This window comes from Haemaphysalis longicornis, unplaced genomic scaffold, assembly GCF_048455015.1.
Source record: "Haemaphysalis longicornis isolate Haplotype H1 unplaced genomic scaffold, Haemaphysalis longicornis Haplotype H1 scaffold_18, whole genome shotgun sequence".
NCBI lineage: Eukaryota > Metazoa > Arthropoda > Arachnida > Ixodida > Ixodidae > Haemaphysalis > Haemaphysalis longicornis.
Genome location: NW_027526282.1, coordinates 7,848,733 through 7,870,421, shown reverse-complemented (window position 1 = coordinate 7,870,421; position 21,689 = coordinate 7,848,733). Strand labels below are relative to the sequence as shown.

Genomic DNA, 21,689 nt, shown 5'->3' with positions numbered 1-21,689 from the left:
GGGAGCAAAACCGCATGGCATTTGAGCGTCTGCGGGGTTGGGGAAGGCGTTTATACACTGCGTAGGCCTCAGCTAGTGATTGCTACGATTACAAGACGTCCTGGGAGACTTATCTCAGGCATTTTACAACATGGCAAAAGCGCGGTATGACGATTACTGAGATATTTAAAATATCCATCTAAATGTGCCGTCGGATGTCAAACATGTTCTTTTACAGTTGACATCCGACATGTCAACATGTTCTTTTACCTTTTTCAATGCTAATCTTGGACTTCGCCCAATCACGGTGCATCCTCTCCCGTAGTCACAGCCTTTAGTGGGTGCGGGCGCCGCCGATTGCGCTTTCAAGCTTTATAAAATACTTACCGACTTATGAACCTGATAAACGATAAAAAGTGTGTTAATTTGAGCCAATTAATTTGAGCCAAAAAACGATTCACACTGCGTTACGTAAAAATAACAACCTTACTTGTTCCTTGTTGTCCAAAGGTCTTAGTTGTCCTCACATTTAAATGATCTCATTTTTAAAATGAACGTCTGCTAATTCAAGAATATTACCCCCAGGTTACAATACCGCAATCCTTAGTTTGATACTCACTGTTAACCTCGCAGGTGGGGACCTGCAAGCCCAATCGTCCCGACTCAGCTCGCTCCACAAACCCTTCTGGGCAGTGACTCTGAAGACGAACCAGTTGGGGCATTGAATGGAGGGTCTCAGCACAGTCCAGAAGAAGAGTTACAACCTGAGGAGGAAGGTGAAAGTGAAAACCGCAAGGACGACAGTGTGACGAGGAGTAGTTCTTCCGAGCAGCCTTCAGATCCAACATCGGACAGGTCATTAAGTTTCCCCAGGAAACCGATTCCTAGGCAAACATCACCGCAGCCTTCTGCAGATGCCCGGCCTCTCCGCTTCCGCCCAATGGACATCCCCTGCTCGCAGCCCGAGTGCCGCTGGTATGCCCACCGCATCAACACCAGGCTGGACGAGAATGTTGATCCATGCGACGATTTCTATGGCCACGTGTGCGGACAGCGCCAGTATGGGCCAAACGCCAAGCCCACGTTTGAGGCCGAGAGCATAGAGAAGCTCATGAGCTGTGTCGACCTAAACATGCGCGTGGAGAAGTATGCGCCTCTTCGCTGGGCCCGCAACGCCAGGTTCCTCTACCAGTCCTGTATGAAATCTAACGGCTCCCGCGCGGTGCGAGACAAACTCTTCGCGAAGCTGTCGCGCAGGCGTTCACCTCCGGCACTTGAGCGACCCCGGACAGAAGCCCCCGCCGTTGTTTTCCACCTCGGACTCCAGGAGATGATTCCGCAGGTTACCAGCGAGTACCTGGAGCACGGGAGGGGTCGTCCCTTGGCGGCAGTCAATCTGTCTCGTTCGGATGCACAGGAACACGGCACATCCGGAGTGTATATTCCGAACGTAAACTCCCCCGTAATGCTTATCAAGAGGTTCTTCATGCTGTACCCGAAACTATCTGAAAGAGACTGCAAGCTTCTTATCGAGGAATCTTTGAAAGACGTCCCAAACCCGTCTCAGGTCGCAAGTAAAATCCTGCACATTGAGAAGCGGCTCATGAATATCGTTTCGGGAACTTCAGCCACGTCGCATGAACGGACGTTGGAACGCAACCGAAAGACAAACCTGGGAAACACCACAGTGCGATGGTTGTCGCACCTCTTTCCCAGCTCCTTCGGAGGTCGGTTGAACGTTCGAATCCTTGACCAGGGCTACGTTTCGCAACTGGTTGATTTGCTAAAGCACGTGTCCACCCCCGCCGATGTCGCCGACTACTTCCACTTCCGGACGCTGGTAGAGTACTCACCCTTCCTCAACATGACGCACCTGATCCCGCTCAGCTACGACTCTCACGTGAGGGCCGTTCCATTGCGCGTGCAGGGCTGCCTCCACCTGGTGGAGAACTTTTACAAGCACGGCATGCGAATGTTGGGCATTGAAGCCCTCGGCGGTGACATTGCGGCCTGGCAAATACCATTCCGCCATGAGATCGAGGTGCTGTTTAGCGACGTGCGTCACACTCTACACCGCTTCGTTCGTTCGTGGTTCAGCAGCAGTACGGTGGACATGGCTCTACGAAAGCTCCGCTCGATGAAGCTAGCCTACCTTGGATCTGATGTGGCCTACCCGACATCATACGCCGTATACACGCCAGAGCTTTCGAGCCTGGACAACTTCGGCGATCTAGTCCGAGATGCAGTGCAGAGAGACTTCAACGAGACTGCCAACTACGACTTCCTGTACAGGGCCTCTATCTTTTCCACCTCGGTCGAATACAATGCAGACACAAATACCATTTACGTTCCCCACGCCCTGGTGACGATTCCCGCGCTCTTCTCCGAGGTGTTGCATCCCATCTTCATTCCCATCCTGGGCGCGAAGATGCTCCAAGGAGTCCTGGCAGCTGTCGACGTCCGGGGTTCTACCACGGTGACGGAAGACAGCGGATGGTGGCATATGATCGACCGGCTGAAATTCCAGAACCGGTCGGTGTGCTTCCGTGAGGAGCTGGACCGCGAAGTGAACAAGATATCTCCAAGCGCAAATTTCAGCGGATTTCTCCACTCCTTCATGGCGGAGAGCGCGGCAATTGAGCCTTTGTTGGACATCTACAAGCAGCGTGTTTACCACCGCTTTCCCAAAGGATTTAAACGCTCCGCCGAACGCCGGAATGAGAAACGTATCTTCTATTATGCGTACGCCATGGGCCAGTGCGAGGAGCCTGGCACCGAGAGCATCCAGATAAGGTTTAGACACGCCATCCCGGCCAGAATTCGCGTCAACAGTGCCCTGGCCAATGATCCAGGCTTCCAGAAAACGTTCCTATGCAAAGCACACAGTAGGATGGCGCCCGACAAGAGGTGCTCTTACTGGGAGGCCTCTAGTGCGACAAATACCAGCGCTCCGGGCCGCGATAAATCAGGGCTGCGCTGATTAAATTTATTCTCAGTTGATGTGTCGTGCAGTATATTTGCATCATATGCAGGCTGATCTTTTCTTTCGGTACGTGCAACGAAGCCGGTAAAATACCATCGTAACTGCTGAACTGCACCTCACTTTTGTTGAGAATTGTAATTCTAAGTTCATAAATAATTCCATGAATAATTCGCCTTAGTTTTTCTATATAAATCCTTATGAAGCGCAGAATTGTTTAAAGCGAAGGTCAGTAAATAGCAGCTAATACAGTGGTGCTTCCACTTTTCTTTTACTGCTATTGCTGCTGGCTGATTCATGCATTCATATTTACAGCTCATAACGTTTTATGGTTAAAAAGAAAGCTTCAGTTGATAATCGCCTTTTCCAGGTAGATAATGGTTGATCAACGAAGCCTGAAATATAATTTTATGAGTCCCCTGCCTGTACCTGGTCTCAATAAGGGTGTTTTCGACATTTCTTAAAATATTGCTATTATATTCCTACATTTGTTCAGGAGGAGGAGGAATAAACTTTTATTGTGCACACCGCGATGTGCTCAGCCTCCCAAGTCCAAGAGGCCGCGAGTCCTAGCGTCCAGACCACGTTGCACCAGGGCTTGCTGTCGCTCTTGTGTTGAGCTGGTTAGCTCGGCCTCCCACTGCTTAGGGTTGGGGGATGGCATGGAGTTAGGGTGGTGAGGGCAAGAGAAAACAAGGTAAGTGCTGAGAGGTGTGTGGCAGTGCGGGCACTTGTAGTGGAAAAAGGGCGTTGAGGTTTGGTGTAGGATGGGGTGATTATAAAAGGTTGCACATTGCAGGCTGCGGTGAAGCATGACGTGTAGAGTTGGGAGAGAGGGGTGGGGCGGGAGGTATATTTTTCGTGTGTGTGTGATGCGGGACAGTATGAAACAGAAGGTGGAATCAAGGGCAGGGAGCGTGTCTTCAGTGGTGGGAGGGTAGCACTCGGTGTCGGTCCTTGAAGTTGGGAGTACCCGGTAGTGCAGATCGCGGGCTGCGGCATGAGCGGCTTCATTCCCAACCAGGCCGGCATGGCCAGGAGTCCAGACAATGGTCAGTCATAGGTCGGGAGGCAGGCAGCGTAGCATGGTGAAGGCTTGCTGTGGGGCGAGACCGGCCTGCTAAAGGCGGCAGGCTTGCTGTGAATCGTTAATGATGGTGAGATAAGGCTGATTTCCATGTGTAGTAATGATATGGGCGAGGACTAGGGCTTCGGCTTCGGGTGTAGGCACATTTCGGTAAGTGGCCACAGTGCGCGTGCTGCCAGAAGTGTGACAAGCGTAGCCGGAGAATGGGGGTAAGGATGTGTGATATCCGTGTAGCAAGTCTGCGGGTCGTTGCCCTGACGCTTCTCGAGGTGGCGTACTCGAGCTTTTCTTCGCACCCGGTTGTAAATGGGTGAATGGCGCTGGGTATTGGCGCTGTTCTGAGTTGTTGCCGAATGGAAATGGGAGTGCGCTGTAGGTTAAGGCGAGCAAAGGGCGGGGTTCGGTCTATATTATGAAGAACGTGACGGCCTGTGGGGGTGAGGGCAAGTCCTTGCAGTTGAGACACGCGCTGGGCTTCGATGAGCTCATTCAAGGGGTTGTGGAGGCCAAGTTTCTTGAGCCGTTCGTTGGCGGTGTAAGTAGGCAGGCTGAGGGCCAATTTGTACGTCTTTCTTATGAGAGCGTCCAACTTGTTAGTCTCTTGGGGTTTCAGATTGACGAAGGGGGTCCCGTAAGTGATACGGCTGGTGAGCAAGGCTTGTACGAGGCGACATGTGCGGGGCTCACGCAGTCTATAAAATAAAATAAAGCCGTTTCACTCAACATGAAAATTGTGTGAAGGTAAGAGCAGTGATTCGTCATAATGAGCTATGGAGCCGTTATGCGCTCATTGCTACACCCACCACGCTTCTCGCCGCCCTGTCCCGCTCCTCCCTTTATGAATGGAACGGAGGTTCGTCCAATGAAATTCAAATTTCCCGCATTCGCAGTGCTCGCCCGCCCTTTGCCGGAAACAGTGGCAGCTGAATTTCTGTTCTTTTTGTGCTTGCTTTTCATCCTGCACGTGCCGGCGCCGCCGCCTTACTGCGCAGTTTGAAAGCGCCATTTTTTCTTGCACTGACATTTTTTTCCCGCCTTTGATGGGAACAGGTTTGCTTGGAAGCAGGTCATAATAAGTTCTAGCTATCAGATTGGCCGGTGTCCTCCGGTTGCCGTAAAATTAGTCAGAATAGCCAGTTGTGAGCTAGTCAAGTATTTTCTTTTTCGTAAAGTTGCGCTAAAGTTTTAGCGCATTTAGCTTACGACGAGTTCTTCGGCATCGATATAAAAAGCATAAAAGAAGAGGCCCACAGAACCAGTCTCGCGCGCCGACAGCGTGATCATTAGTCCCGGAGCCCCGGATACCACGAATGAGATGCGTAAGCTGGGGGACTGTCTTGTGTAGCTGTGGAAGGAGAGCTGACCCAGATCCGTCTTGATGGAAAGGAACACCCAAGATGCGAAGCGTGGAAACCTGTGGGATGGATGCGCCGGATATGGTGACCTGGGGATCGGGAGTGGTATTAGTTTTTCTTCCCCTAGTACCAGCACGAATAACTAGAACGCCAGATTTAGTACGTTCGCATGTTAGTCATCTAGGTTGGAGATATTCCATTATTGTGTCAATAGCTTGCTGTAGGCTGTCTTGCTACTCACCGCTAAAGACCCGGATTGTACAAATGGTGAGATCGTCAGCATAGAACGCGTGGAGAATTCCAGGGATTTCTTGCAGCTTGGCCGCTAGGTTGAGTATGGCGATGTTGAACAGTATATATGAAATAACCGAACTCTGAGGTGTACCTTTGGCCGGAGTGTGGAAACAAGTTTAGGTGAGGGGGCCCAGCCGGAGAGTTGCTGTTCTGTCTCGCAAGAAAGTACTGACGAATTGGAAGGATCACAGTTCACATCCCGTGGTGTTTAAGTTAACTAGTATGGCCTAATATGTAATATTGCAAAAGGAACCCTTGACATCTAATGTGAGGATGGTCTTCGGGGTGATGCGGCTGAGGTGGTCACGCACCTCTTCCTTAATCTGGATGAGCACATCTTGCGTGAAAGGTATTGGCGATAACCAAACATAGTAAGAGGATAGAGGTTGTGCTTTTCTAAATGCTCGAATAGGCTGTTATGTATACGGTGTTCTAGAATAATAACGAGACAAGAGGTCAGAGAGACTGGGTGGAGAGTAGTCGCAGTGAGGGGTTTGTTCGGCTTCCGGGTGAGGGTGATGTCTGAATGTCGTCAATCTGCCGGAAGGGTTCCTGCTTACCAGTGGGGGCTGAAGAGAGTGAGGAGTTCCGGCAGGATCTCTTCATCCAGGTGACGGAGTATGCGGTATGCGATCTCATCTTTTCCGGGCGTGGTATTGCGTGTGAGGCGGGCAAGCACTGCGGTGAGTTTCGTTAAGGTAAAAGGGTCATTGAGGCCTTCATTGTTACTACAGGTATAGTGGCTCACCGGAGGACGGGGCCCCCTTAGGAGCTTGCGTGGCTGAAGAGATGATGCTGGATCGACTCAAGAAGGCATTGCAAGGGGAGATCACTGTTCTTGATGAGGCGTTGTATCTTGTGGTCGGTATGAGGCCGAGTATTAGTGTGATCGAGAAGTGAGCAAAGCAGGTGTCATGTCCTTTTTGTGTCTAACGTGCCCTGCAGTTGGTCGCAGAAGCTACGCCAGTTCTGTCGTTGGGGTTATTGTGCATGCGTTTGGACTTGCTGGGGGATGAGAGCGATGCGTTTCTTCAATGTGCGATTATGTTTTTGCCTCTGCCGTCTCTTCGTGAGGCTTCGGTGGGCATCCCAGATATGGGTGAGATGGGGATCGACAGCGGGCGTGGCATTAGTAAGTGCAATCTCCTGTGTGTGCTTCTTGACCCGTTGGTTGAGGGCTTGGGTTGAAGCGGACAGATCTTAAGTTATGGGAGGAAGGATAACTGTGTTTTGCCGGAAAGCGGGCCAATTTGGTAAGCGAGCGGTGCCTTTCCTTCTCGGTTTCTGTGTTAGTAGAAGATGGGTGGAGATGATGTGGTGGTCACTACCGAGTGTTTCTTAGAGACATGTCCAGGTGACGCCGGTGCCGTTCCTTGCGAATGATAGATCGGGCGTTGTGTTTCGAGCCACGCTGTTACCAACGCGGGTCTTCATGGTGAGGTCATTGTACAGGACGCACTGATGATTCTGCGTGGCACGGAGGAGGGTTGTGCCTTTTTTGGAGGCCAGGGCATAGCCCCAGGAAGGATGGGGAACATTAAAATGTCCAAGAAGTAGGAACGGACAGTTTTTTTGCAATTAGCGTGGCTTCATGTAGTAGCGCTTCTAGGGTGGATAGGGTGCCGGTGGGGGGACTGTAGACGTTAAGAAGGTAAATGCTGGGATGTTGGGGACGATTGAAAATGAGCTCTACGAAAGTATGGGGGATGTCTTGTGGAAGGAGATGTGACTGCGCCGGATGTGTGTTGTGCACTAATGTGGCTGTGCGGTGCTGTGGGTGGTCCGTAAATTCGGCCTATTGCTGCAGGAAGGGGACTGCGGTGTTTGATTCTTAAATGGCAATGACATCCATTGATGATGATAATAACTTTATTTTGCCCAAAACTTGGTGAAAGGAGGAAGGGGAAGTGGGAGCCTTTCTGTATTCCTCCCCCTCAGATGGCGGCCTGCAGCCCTTGGACACGAGCGGCATCTCCGGCCAGTTGGACGACCTTAACCTGTATTTCGGGGTCGGAGCTAAGCAAATAGGTCTCCCACTGCTCCGCACTGGTGATTCGTAAGCATGCTCGTATAGTTCGCGGCTGAGCATCACAAACCCAAAGCATGTGAGTGAGTGTGGCTCGCTGGGTGCTCCATTTGCATTGGTCTTTATAAAGGTCGGGATAAATGTGACTCAATACTGCAAGATACAGATTGCAGGATACAATACTGCCAGGCTACAGATTGGTGTCTGTTGAGGGTGGGATGCGCTGCGGGATATTTCTGGCGCTCCATGCGATAGTGCTGAGCGATGTCCCGGTAGGTCACCAGCCTGTCCCTAGCCCCCTGGTCCGAGCCAGCAGCGTCGTCCGGGCAATCCCGGGAGCTGAAACCTCGGGCCGCCTCGTGTGCTAGCTCGTTGCTTGGGAGGGATGCATGGGCTGGTGTCCAGATTATTTGCACGTTGCGCATACGAGTGGCTTGGGCGGAGCGTAAGATGCGTAGGGCGGTATTAAGATCCTGCTAATTTCGTAATTCCGGAGAGCAGTTTTAGAGTCGCTCACTATGGTTTTGATTCTTGAATGGCGATGACATCGTCTTGCAGGACGAAGAAAGCCAATTGGTGGCGCTTACCACCGAACGAGCGACAGTTCCTCTGTAATATGGAGAGCGCGGCTGGATTGGCGTTAGTCATAGCAGGGATGATGCTTTATCTTCTGAGGCGTGTGGGTGGCGGCGAGGTTTTCCTTAATGCTAAGGTGGCCTACTCTAGTCTGTTTTGTCGACCTGTGAGCACCTGTAGGCCTGTGCAGAGCGGCGCAAGAGTTTCCATTTGGGTGTCATTCAGGTCTTTGATGAGCGTCGTTATTATGGTGTCAGTCGCAGTGTTCTACGGCTGGGGGTGACGGTGGGGAGGGTGTGGGGAGGGTGTGGGAGAAGGAGTCACCACCAGAGCCTCTATCTTTTTAGTTAGAGCGTCCCGTTGTGACTGAAAACGCTGCTGTTGCTGTTTGAGTTCAGAGATCGCCGAGGCGAGGGCAGGGGAGACGGGAGGAATGGTTTGGGTGTTAGCTCTAGGTAGGGAGGGACGAGCAGTGGCAGGGGCTCGAGTGACGTCTGACCAGCTCACCTGAGATTGGGAAGTTGGTGGCTTCCCGGTGACTGTCGCGGCTGATTGAAGGAGCAGCGGCGGGTATTCCCGGCTGGGAGAGGTTGGCACGTTGGATGTCCCGGGCAAATCGGCTCGGAAGAGTTTACGCGGCGGTGTCGGGAGAAAGCTTTTAGGGCAGTACTTATGACCAGTAGGGTGGGGACCATCGCATAGTTTACAGTGGGGGGTGCATAGGTGTTCAGGAGGAGGATTTGGGGTGCCACAGACAGGGTAGTGGGGCTGTCCTGGGTGGGGGTACATATCCTGACGGTGTCCTAGTTCACCGAAGCACTTGCACGTTTAGATGACACGACGGTAGGGTCTACAGCGCACCATTTTGCAGTGGAATTTGACATAGTGCGGTACCCGTGTGCAATTGAATGTCAGAGGGTGGACCGGGTTTGTCTCATGAGCTTGGCGTGAATCAGGTAGGGTTGGTTGGTGGCAGTGTATTCTGCAAGCTGGTCTTGCGTAATGTCTTACGGTAAGCCGTGGATGACGCCCCGGGAAGTTCCAGGCGGGGGTTTCATATACGCCGTGACTTTATACTGGGCGTCGCGTAGGGTTGAAGCCGTTATGTGGGTGAGCCGGTCGGCAATGGCAGGGTCAGGGGTGCCGGCCACGATGAGATTGGTCCTAGACAGTGCCTGGAGGGTGACGAGGCACCGGAAGTGGGACTCCGTGATGTGGTTCGCAGCCGAGATGTTTCGCGCCAGTTCTTGGATGGGCCACATGTCGACGCGTAGACCATCGTGTGGTCGGAGAACAGTGATGTACTGCGTAGTGGGAACCGGGCCGGCGCTATATCGCGCTTGGGAGCCTGGGGCTTGCTGGATAGCATGGTAGAGTCTTGGTTCGAAGGTACGTACTTTTCCTTCCGTGGGTTTATGACAGTGAGCCAGGGATTGGGGGCTGGAAGGGCACGGTCACTTTGAGGGTCTAAATCCATGTCGGGGGTGACAGCTTCGTTGTTATCGCCTGCATCATGTTGCAGGGAAAGCTCTGGCGGTGGCCCGGGGTTGTTAGTCGCACCGCAGCTCTCGTCGGCAGATTTGGATATGGTTGGCGTGGCACACAGGTGCTCAGCGGCGGCGAGATGGGGAGGCCGCCGTGCACGCTAGGCCTGAACTCTAGGCCTAGCGGGGCGTCGGCGTGGTCGAAGAGTCTGAATGACTTGTTGTGGCGCCCGCTGGCCCGATCACGTCGATTGAGAGGTCAAAATGATCCTCCGGCGTTCAGGAAGTCGTTGGAAGCAGCCAGCTGGCCGTGCACATCGAGCGATCTCCGATACAAAGGCAGAAAGCGGGAGCCAAAACGAGCCGCAAGCGCCTGTGTTGGCCCCCTAGCGGCGATCGGCCTACATTTATACAGAAATAAAATTAAGTGGATAAAATTTGGAAACCAAACACGGTGTAACGGCAAAACAAACTACCATAAAGCGAAAGGCAATTTTTTATGTCACGCATTTATAGTTTCATACTAATATATTCCAGAGAGAAACCTCGCGCTGCAGTCGCTGGTCGTCTTGGTCGCCGCCATTCCAGCTAGCGACGTCCCTCGCCTACTTAGCTAGGCTAGCTAGAAGGCTTCTTTCCTGTCTCAAAGCCAAACGAACAAAAAAGGTAACGTCTTTTCTCCCTCATATTGCATGAAGGTTCTAAATAATTCCTGACAAATTAATGCTTTCGAACTGCAATTTTATAATAACAAAACAGATTTGATTTGTCTTCTAGACAAATATTGTTGCTTTTTTGCAGCCAGAGAATACTTCTTAGCTTGTTCCATGAGCCATGCCATGGACAGGTGGAGCGTGCCTGCCAGGCACATAACAAAACGCTTCCTGAAGCATGGCTCCCATAGATAGTAGCGCGAGATTTTCCTCTAGTATGCATTAGCATGAAACTCTATGGTGTCTGGAGTGCCATCCGACAATACTATAAACACTCCACCAAAGCGACGTCTATCGGCATTTTGATAAAAAAATGGCGCGACTGGCACTAGTTTGCCCTCCATTAACGTAATGTAACATAAACTGACCTAACATAACCAAACGAAGAGAAAAAATCATTTCAAAAACTGACAACTTACCTGAGCCATGGAAATTATAATTAAAACTTAAGATGCACAAAACGTATGCAGGAGGCAAGAGCCGGACTCTAACAACCGCCCCTAGTAACGGACAGCTTCTAACCTCTACACCACGAAGGTACACGCTCTGACATGTTTCAGGCCTGCAATAAATACTCGAAGGTATCCAGACGGCGCTACATCCATGGCGGTAGCATTGAACTGGGGTGCCTTCGGACAGAACTGTAGGCACTGCGTTTTATGGCGCTGACTTGTCCTCCAGGAATTCGGGGCCAGGGGCCAAGACTTTGTGGACCTCGGGAGTGTTCAGGCTTGTTGAGATATTGAAACGTGCCGTTTTCGAAAGGTGTCCTCTTTGATAATTTCATCAAGCGGGCGCAGAGTCGGTGATTCTGGTGATTCTGTCATGGGCGATCGTTACAGCGTGAGCTATTCCGCCTTTGTCGGCATTATCGATTGATGTGGTCTTGACCGTGCTGAACATTTTTGCTGTCCCTGTCCTTTCACTATACAAGCTACATGGGCGGGATGGTGCTACTAGGGAGATGCGTCTACATATGTCATTTTTATACTCCGTGGACATGGTTGGTCCTGGAGCAATTCTTCAGCCCTTGTTGTAAGTCGGGTACATATTTCGCGCTATTGGGGCCACGCGGATGCACTGGCGTATCTTCAAACGTACGCTTGTTTTTTTTTTATACGTAAGCAGTTGTATATTAAAACCCAATCGTCGAAGAGTCGCGCACCCCGTAGACATTATCTACACGCGCTCTATTTAGAAAGCCTGGTGCGCTTCATGTAGTTATGCACGCCTGATTGTAGTAATTTTGATCTAGACGTCTTGGAGGGCAATCCAAGGGTGGTTTCGTAGGCCTGGCAGATAATTATATTGCCTTGTTTTTTCATTCATTATAAGTCCCAAATGTGGTGTTCCATATGGGATTCTACTAATCACTATGGCTTGTATGATTCGAAGGGTGTCCGATTCTTTAAAATCGTAGAGAGTGTGGGGGACACGGGGAATAATGTGCGTGAGTTCGTTAAGAGTGTTTTGGGGGTGGCGATTGTATTGATTGTGAAATCATTCTGGGGGGGGGGGGGGCAACAAGCGCCAAAAGTTTGAAATGTGGCACAGTTGGAACTGATTGGCCATTGATGAGTCAGAAAGTGTCTGGAATGATGGTCTTCCTCTGGTTCGCCGTAACAGCACGCAGTGGGAACACCGCTGATTTTTCCGGCACACATTCGAGGAAGCGTGCTCGAAGGTGGTTCTGAGCTTTGTTTATAGCTTTTTGAAGGTCCATCTTGTTGCTTCTCCATAGATTCACTATATAAGATATCTGGGTACAGCCACTAAGGCACGCAAGTCCGCAATGGCGGCCACTTTGGTGTTTACCAGTGTTGCGGGATTGCCACTTCTGCGGCCTCGCCGTTGACTTTGTTAACAATACTGTCGAAGATGCAGCAAAACGGCATCTTTGGGCTTACTTATGGTGCTGAAATACTGCTACACGCGTCATATTTGATGCGCGTTCGGAACGACGTCAGTCGTGCTCAGCCGCATAGCAGGAGGACAAGCTAACCCAAACAGAGTTGACAGACTAAAACGCGGAAACAATAACATGGCGGTGCCCATTAATCATCGCAGTGTACAGAAATAGCACGTGGTGGAACTGACCAATGCTCATGGCCGCGTAGCGTAACAATAGACAGAAAGTATGCCGATACAATGCAACCTTACCTAGTGGCAGTAGATCCTTTTGGTGCCCATAAGGTGATATCCACGTAGATGTCATGTCGAAATTCGTGTATTTCTATTAATGAAGGGGGAAGATCCTTCATGGCAAGATTGAACAAAAGGGGCGAGATTTTTGAGCCCGGGAGGGTACAGTGCCCTGAAGGAAAGCCAACTTTCTCTGACGATGAAGGTGATCGTGGATGAAGTGAAAGAAGGTTGAAACACGCGAAGCTTTGTCTTGTCAAAAAACCAATTTCTTCAAAGTTCAAAGGAAACTTCCAAACTCCAAGTTGTTTCTCCCAAACGCACTACAAAAAAGCTTTCTTTTAAAATGGGTTTCCAAGAGGGCACATCAATAAGCTCAAGTAAAAAAAAATGCTTCCCGTGCTCGGAATTAAACCTACGTCCCTCGCGTTAATAAGCCGACGTCTATCCACTTGTACCGTTCCGACACGGTCGAAGCAGTCTGAATGTTGAACTTTGACTTTGACTCAGGTTGCAAGGCAGATAGGTTTGCATTTTAAACATCCCTCTCTCAAAAAAGGGGATTGAATGTTCTGATGCATTTGCGCGGCTTTTAAAGTCCAATTCCAAAACACCGTGTGGGCCTGATGATCTACCGAATGTGGCTCTACAGAGGTATGTTGAACATGTAAAATTCCTGTATGAATTTCTTGTGTGTCTCATTGCTGTCGTCAAAGCTGACAAGTGAATGGAAGGCCGCTCGCATTAGTCCTGTATTCAAAAAGGGTGAGCATTTGTCTGCTGATAACTACCGCTTTACTCCTTTAACCTCTAGTTGCTCCAAACTAATTGAACATAACATTTCCACCGAAATTGCAATTTTTTTGGATCGGCATTCTATTCTGCTACTCTTTCAGCATGGCTTTAGAAAGGGGTATTCCACAGCAGCGCAATTACTCATTTAAACTTAACCTCGATAACAATAGTCAAACTGAAAATATTATTTTTTGGATTTCAGTGAAGCATTTGAGAGAGTTCCTCATGACTAATTGATCTAAAACGTCAGTGGATTGGCCTTCCAGACATCCTGGTAAATTTGATTGCAGATATCTTAGCAAACGGGTGCTGTTTGTTGGAATAAATAATCACTGTTCGCAGTCTCTTCATGTCGCATGAGATCTGCACCCCAAGTAAGCGTCCTAGTAATATTGCTTTTTCTTATCAATCATAACGGGAATGTCATCCAACCTACCGTAGAAACTAGATTGTTTGCAGACGATTGTTTTGTTTAATGATATTAGGCCTTTCAATGATGAAGATAAACAACACAAATCTTTTCAATACGCATCAGTGGTGCAATGACGGGGAATGACCCTTAACGTGGAAAAAATGCATACGGTTGTCATGAAAACATATCCGCTAAACTATATGTAGCCGCTGTAGCCTACAAGGCTGAGGGAGATAACTAGCTACAAATATTTGGGCGTTACCGTAACTAACAATTTATCTTGGAACCTGCACGCTGACAAGATATATTCAGCTGCCTTCGTGAAACTCGGCTTCGTGAGACAAACTGCGAAAGTGCTCTGCAAATATCAGGCTTCTTAGATATTTTTATTTTATATGACCTAAATTATAGTACGCCAAACACTAACAATATTATTGACAAAATTGAATGGTTTCAAAGGAAAGCGATTCGTTTCCAATGCTATAAATACTCATAGTTTAATTCATCCTCTACACTAATTACTGCAAATGACATTCAGTCCCTTTGGTCGCGGAGACACAAACAACGGCTTTATTTATATTTCCTATAGGCACACCGACATCGCCATCCCGATTCGCTTACCAGAAGATCTTCCGAGAACCGTCACCTTTATGCAGTTTATTGACACGACAGTGTCAGATAGGACCAAAATTACGGGAACCTGATCCATTGTGAATTACACGTTATTTCTGGTGTCATTTATATGATGTGCCCATCCTGCTTTAAAAATCTATGGTCTGCAGTGTGTACAAAATTCATAAATAAACAAACAAATAAGACCACCGGGTAGGCCATTGTCTATTTTCTTTCTCTACCGCAAGGAAACGTAAAGAAAAGAAAACGGTAACTTCAATTCTGGTGATGACGATAAATTTACGTTGATTATTCGGCTGAAAGAATGGAGAACGCCGTTTAGATGCGCTGGTCTACGGGTGTCATTCAGAATGTTTTTTAGATATGTCAAGTGCGAAGTACCTGTGCCGTGGTGTTTTATTTGACACGGTTAATTTTCGAAACACGTGGTTCATCATTCCGCCGGCAGATGCGCTGACCAAATACGTTACAGAAATAAATAAATTGGGATACTAATCAGTGGAAAAATAAATAAATGCGAGCACCAACAGCACCATACTTCAAAAATTATTCAAAGTACGGCCTCCCGAATGCGGCCCAGAGAAGCGGTGTGTTTTATTGACGAAGGACAGAGCATCTATGAAAAATTTCTGGGTTTTCTTTTTCTTACGTCTGCTTACGTGCTTTGAACGCGTCAACAACTTCCTTCATTCTACATAGTACTAGTGCCTCTTTCTTCGATTTCGTTTTTCGTTGTATTTTGGCAAGACTTGGATCAGCTAGGTTTCTGATTCACAGTGCACGCATCTCCTTGCTTTTATTTCTTTATTTTACGGCGCGTATTAGGCAAGCAAGCTGACTGGTACACACCATAGATTCCTTAGAATCAGTGTTCCGCACGGCTGGTGCGCACCTCGTCTACTTGCGTGCCATCACATACACCTGTCACACGGCAGGCATTATTCTGCAACTTTTATGTTTCAAATTCATGGTTTTGTGAATTCTGTGATGCCGGCACATTGGCCCCTCGAAGCTCCAAATTCCTGACCAATCCCCAAGTGTGTTTGTGCCACGAAGAAAGAAAGGAACTCTCAAAAAGAAAGGAACAACTTCTGTTTTACGCTGGCAACGTGCGGATATAGCAGAGGTGGTGGAGCCCTGGGCTGCTGTTTTATGCAGCACCGACTTGAAGGCCCATCGGAACAGGAATGTGTTTATTTATTTATTAACTCTTTACTGCTGCAGCCATTATGTTTACCGGACAACTTCAGCAACAACAACGGGGTTTTTTTTTTTTCTAATTGCGACAGTATGCCCTTTGGCATAAGTTCCTACAGGTACAAGTTTGCACCCGTTTCCCGGATGAAGTCCAGAAGACAGCGGTGGTGGGGCCCCCACAGCCATCGCTGAAGATCGGGGGGTCTCCCCGGATGCAGGCCTGTGCCGCGAAGGTGCCGGGATCTCGCTGCACTCAGTGAAGGGCACGTCCATAGCAGGTGGTTGGTGTCGGCTTCTTCGGCAGGAGCCGTGACAAAAGGGGCAGGTCGTGGAAAACGGGGCATGGTATCGAGGTGGCCACGCCCGGGTTACCGCAGGAGAGAGGGCCACCCCAACTCGTAGTCTACGCAGCAGGACCTCCTCCCAGCGAGCGAGCCCACTGGGAAGGTCTGTTCCACACGGTGGGATGAGAGCACGTGTGGCGCGACGCAGATCTTCCTTTAGTTGGACAAGTTGGTCATGTGGGTCAGTTGTCAGCAAGGGCAGGGGCCGTGGAACCGACGTAACGTGACAGAAACTATCCGCCGCAATATGAGCGGTGATAGTATTACGTCGTATCCATGACAGTCGGAGAGGGCAGGGCCACGTGTCCAGCAGGTCATGAATGTCTCTTGAGACAGACGAGTTGGAGGCTACACGTCGCAAATCCCGTATGCTGAGTGGGGAGCTCAAATTGCACTCGCCTCAATCCCACCGCTTACACACGCGAAGACTAGTGCACGAGATCATCTATTGAATTCGTACACACATCTCTTAAACAGACGCTAGTGCCCACGCCAACGGTTAACAGTAGCAACCATCACCAAAAAGACCACCCTCGTCACTTGTGGCTCAATAAAGACCTCGTCAACCTGGTTTGCCGAAGAGTTGTCTATCGCCTTAGCCCTCATTCATACGAATAGCCTTAGCATTATTATATGTTTACGGGTTGCGTGAAGAAGCGTGTTAGCCTGCAGGGTGGCGCTCTCAACTTGGAACCTACTATGGCTGCATCACCGAAGCCTGAAAGTCAACCACATGTTCACTTCTGGCCATACTCGCTCTTTGTCCTCATGTCCCTCGAGCCTATCGAAGACACGGCATTGTCCATCTGTCTTGTCCCTTTCCAGGCCATCACTCAGCAATACGGGTGAGCCTAACACTTCTCTCTCTCTCACCCTAGGGCCTCCAAAGAAGGAGAATCACTACTTTGCAGAAGAAAAGAAATAGCACCAAAGCAGGTGTTAATCGACCAGATTTAGGGGAAATCTCCAAGGTGGAGTAAGTTTCTGTGAAGGAAAGTTTGACATCCACCAAAATGCAGCCATATGGCTACAAAGGAAAGCTATACAGCTTTCTCAGAAACTTCGCAGTTGAAGAAAAATTCGTCCTGGTCCAGGACCACTGCTTAACCGGAGCAGTCGGAGCAGCCGTATGGCTGCATTTAGGTGGATGTCAAACTTTCCTTCACAATACCAACGCAGGAAGTATTTTAGAGAAGCAATAGTGTAGCTTCGCTTATACTGCGAGAAGAGGGTAGCGGCAGCGTCGCGAATTTCCGGGGACGACTACTCGATGGCCGTGTAAGTTGAATTGTAAAAAAAAAGGATATTTTTCGTACTGAACGCTTGGAGGCCTCAATAACAAGGCGCATTGTTTCTTATCAACTATTTCTACGTACTTCCCTCCTCCCTTTTTTCTCTTACTGTGTTTACCCCCATCTGAAGTAGCAAGCGCAGCCCTTTGGGGGGCTGATCTCTTCATCACTAAAGCTCTCTCTCTCTCTCTCTCTCTGTTTCCCTTGACTAGAGAGACCAAAAATAAGTTACACTTTAAAACTTCATTTCGATTGCTGCAATTGTACTCCGCTCTCACAACATTACTTTGTTGCTGAAAGCACATTTTGAATCCCGCCGATGCGCACAATTTGCTGTTTCTTCCTACATATAAAAACAATAAATGAGACAAGATTAATGAAGGCGATGAGCTCCGCCCCATCATACAACAACGGTTCAAATACAACGGTTCAATGCACCACTCAACATCGCTTTGAGGGTAAGGGTTTGACTACTAGAGTAAAGAGTTAGGGTGGCGATAGCGTTTTAAAGACGATAGCCTTACTCGGGCCACTTTAACGCGAAAATTTTGGTCGGTCTCTCTGTAACTCGACACAGACACCCGGCTAAAGTGAATTGCAAGCTGAGCAACAGGTTTATATACGCACAGCCAAATCTAAATATCTAAATGTGGTGGCAACGTGCATACTTGTAAACATTGTCGAAGAAGAAGAAAACATTACGCAAATATGAGACAAAACATCAATACATAAGTGATATTTGCAGTATTTCTTTATTAAAAGTTCAAGGGTGCTTGATTTTTTGCGGCAGCAAATGAAATACTACCTCCACTACAGAAAAAAAATTCGCTCCGTCGCCTGCTGTCGCCCGCGCCACTATAAATCCTTGCGGCATTTTATGAAACGAAACGGCAACAGTAACAAAAGGTTTTATGTTCCGCTTAGGAACGCAAGTGGATTAGGGGAACGTGGTTCTATAAACGGTGCAGTAGGAGGCCTCGATTCATGCGCGTCTCCGACGTACGGCAACGCTGGCATCGAGGCAATCAGAATGGAGCCGCGCAACGCGGTAAATTTCAATTGACTTGCGCAAAACTCCAGCGTGTTTATCTTGGGATGAGCGAGACGGCAGAGAAAGAGCAAGATAGGAGAACGGGAAAGAGAATGGAGGCGCTTACTTGGCAGGGGCGCCAGACGACTATTGTTCGTCGACGTTTGCAACGGAACGAGAAGACACGCGGCAATTGTTTTGTTATTGCAGTTGGTAGCAGTCAGCCCAAGACCTGGATAATTAAAGATATCCAATCAATATTTGGAGACCGTTTTCTTCTTTGAATCCGTCGTCTCGTCTGCCTTCCCCCCTATTTACCCTGTTTTGTGACGACCACATTTCTCGGGGCTCGACAGGACTGGACCCCTGTCTACACTTAGCCCGCATCCATATTAAATCCATGCGACAAGCTGAAAAATCCCCTCCGATGCCACTAACCGCTCGGTTAATTTCAGTCCATGGGAATGAATGAATGAACAAAATCTTTATTCATCCACCCGTGCTACTGTTCGGGCACCCGCCGGTGGAGGGGACCCTCAGTTCAGGATCCTCTGGATATGGCTGGCTGTGCGGGCCCTGTTCGCCAGGTGAAGCTGGATCACAGAGTCCCGAATGGCCAACCGCGCCATTCACCGTTGAATGGAGGGACTGGAGGTGAGCTGTAGACCTGGCGTTTTCGGGGACTCCCTTACTTAAAGGCAAAAGTTAATTAGTGCTGGTCAGCAATTGCAGGTGGCTTCATATTCGATAGGATATATGGCATAGAGTACGGTGCGGTGTGGATAGGTGTTGGTTTGGAGTCGTTTGAAGGTGGTAGCTTCATCTCTTGTGAGTTGGGTTGTGTACGAAAGAACATTCGCCGTTGAGGTTGATAGCGGCCCAAGGTGTTCGCGTAACGCAGGAGAGGTTGAGTAGATGCCATGGGGGACGATGCTCCCGCGAGAGAAACGACCCGGTGTATATAAGCGCGGGCCGTGGCGTGAACTCCGTCGTTTTCCTCGTGGAATTCGTGACGAGGAACCTAGACTATAAGATCTCCGGAGTGTTCACGCTTCATTGCAGAATATGAGGTGCCGGTTTGGAAATGCCTCCTTGTGATTATGCTCCATTATTATGGTGACTATGTAGTGCGGAGTAGTCATTGCATGGGCTATTGCTGCAAATGTTACGTGGACGGCGATGCGATGACCGGACCCAAGTGTGCACCCAGTCTGCAGCCTAATTCCACGCGGCGAGGCGGCCGCTTGCAACATAGATGAGAGGAAGTGTGAACGTTTATTTGTGCAGTAGACTATTAACCGTGGCTGATTATAGCATTGCAGGACTATCATAAATCATGCCAATTCACCATTCGTTCGTGGGATTAGCTTCTCACCCCTCCATAAACATTATAATCATCCTTTCTACGTAAATATCCTCACGGGCAGCTTGTTCTATTCAGTCTCCGACGAGCTGATTACTAAAATATGCTTCCATTGTGACTGTAGATCATTTTTGACGGAATCTACTTTTCATAATATATACGTCTATGCTGCTAGCTTTAGCTGAGCTACACCAAAGACTACAACGTTATACTACTGATCAAAACTTACCAAGGCTATAGAATGGAAATCGTATTTGTGACTACCAGGCTCGAAATAAACGTCATTCTTCTGACGAGTCATGCAAAATTTTATTCCGACAATAATGAGTTTTCGAAGTCCAGTCCCATCTGCCACATACTTAAAAAAGCCTCGATGGGAGTAGCCTGCACAACTCACAGAAGTCGTTGCGGGGAGCCCTTACTGGACATCAGCTTCAAGGACTTAACGTTCTGCCAATCGTGGGTCAACAGCGACTCCAAGTAGACGATGGTGTCGTTCACGTTTTCCGCGAGAGCGTCAGCTGGCATCTTTACGTTTCCCACTCTGACGCAAAGACTCCCAAGCTTCGTCACCCGGAATTTGGCAGTAGTCTTCAGCTGTTCAATCTTCTCCGTCAACAACTCCCCGTTCGCGACAGAGACGGGCTCCTTGCGGACTTCCCTCAGGACGCGGCGGAGTACTCCGGGAAGGGTGTTCACTAGAGATGATGACGCCAGAAACCCGTCGTACTTCTTCGGCAGCTTGTTCACTTTAGTGATGCTCTTGCTCAGCCGCCGGATGGTGTCCTTGTCCATGAAGACGAGGTCCTTGTCCCTGGCCTCGATGCAGTGGTCATCGTCGGCAAAGACGCACACCTGAAACTTCGCCTTGGGGACGTGCTTCAAGGCGAAGCTGCCCCTGAAAGTCTTGTCCTTTCGGGGATCAAATTTCTTGAGCCCCACGTGAAGCAGCACCGACTCCAGAAAACCCCAGGGCTTTCTCGCAGACTGCTCGAGGACGGCGTTGATGCAGCGCAGCACTGCTTCCTGTGGAACGTTAACGCTCATTGTCAGCTTTTAGAGGCGTTCCTGAGCACTCGGACCACACGGCAGGCAGTTCCCAACAGCAACAGCTGATGAGGTCATGGACTTTGTGGTTTTGATGCCTACCCCGGAGCTCACACGAGTCCGTGCATTGCGGTCGTACCGTCGTCGAAGGTTGAGCCTACGCCTCGGTTGTGTTCCTTTTCTTCCCCGTCGTCTTACACAAAAAATACGCTCACTTTGGTTGGTTGGTACACAAAAATACGCGTACCCACTCTGGGGGATTGGCCAAGTCTCATTGTGATTTCACTGCTGAAGAAGCTTAGTAATTAGTTTCAAACTTTGGTGTTCTACCTGCTCTTCTTCTTTCTCGTTTTCCATCCCACCCTCCTCCTCCTTTAGGATAACGTCCCATGCACACTGAGGGGCATTGGCTAGGACTTGAGAATGGTGTAATTAGTTAAAAATACGTACTTTTGAATTCGACAAATATGATTAGAAGAAGAAAAACACATACACACCGTAGCGGCGGGGGACGACAAATGATAGCACTTGCAGCGCAGCGCTCGTTCTGTGAAATAATAAATTCACGAAGAAGGGTGTAAATTTCTTTCCTTGCTTTTGCCAAAGCTACTAGTTAAAGATGCTAGCACCGAATGAAAGAAATATAGTTTTCAATTCAAGGCGTAAGCGTTAGAATGGGGAAGTTAGCTAAATTTTCCGTTACTCGGTGAAGCGCCGACATTCATATAAATTGTGCTCTTTTGTATAATATTAATAACAATTATGGGTCTGTTTTTGCCAATGCAGACCTATTCAAATACAAGTTTTGGCAGGTGGCATGTCATGGCTGTCAGGACCACTTCTCATTGGCGGGAAAAACGAAAGGATGAATTCCATATAGATTTTAAGTCAGCACACACTTAGAATAGTGGTTATTGGCACACCCACAACGTTCAGCCAT

General features: G+C 49.0%; 1 pseudogene; it reads right to left on the bottom strand.

The window, feature by feature from the left end:
* Window positions 1–10,040: 10,040 nt before the first annotated feature.
* Window positions 10,041–20,749, bottom strand: LOC144166648 (large ribosomal subunit protein uL1 pseudogene; annotated as a pseudogene).
* Between the last annotated feature and the right edge of the window lie 940 nt (window positions 20,750–21,689).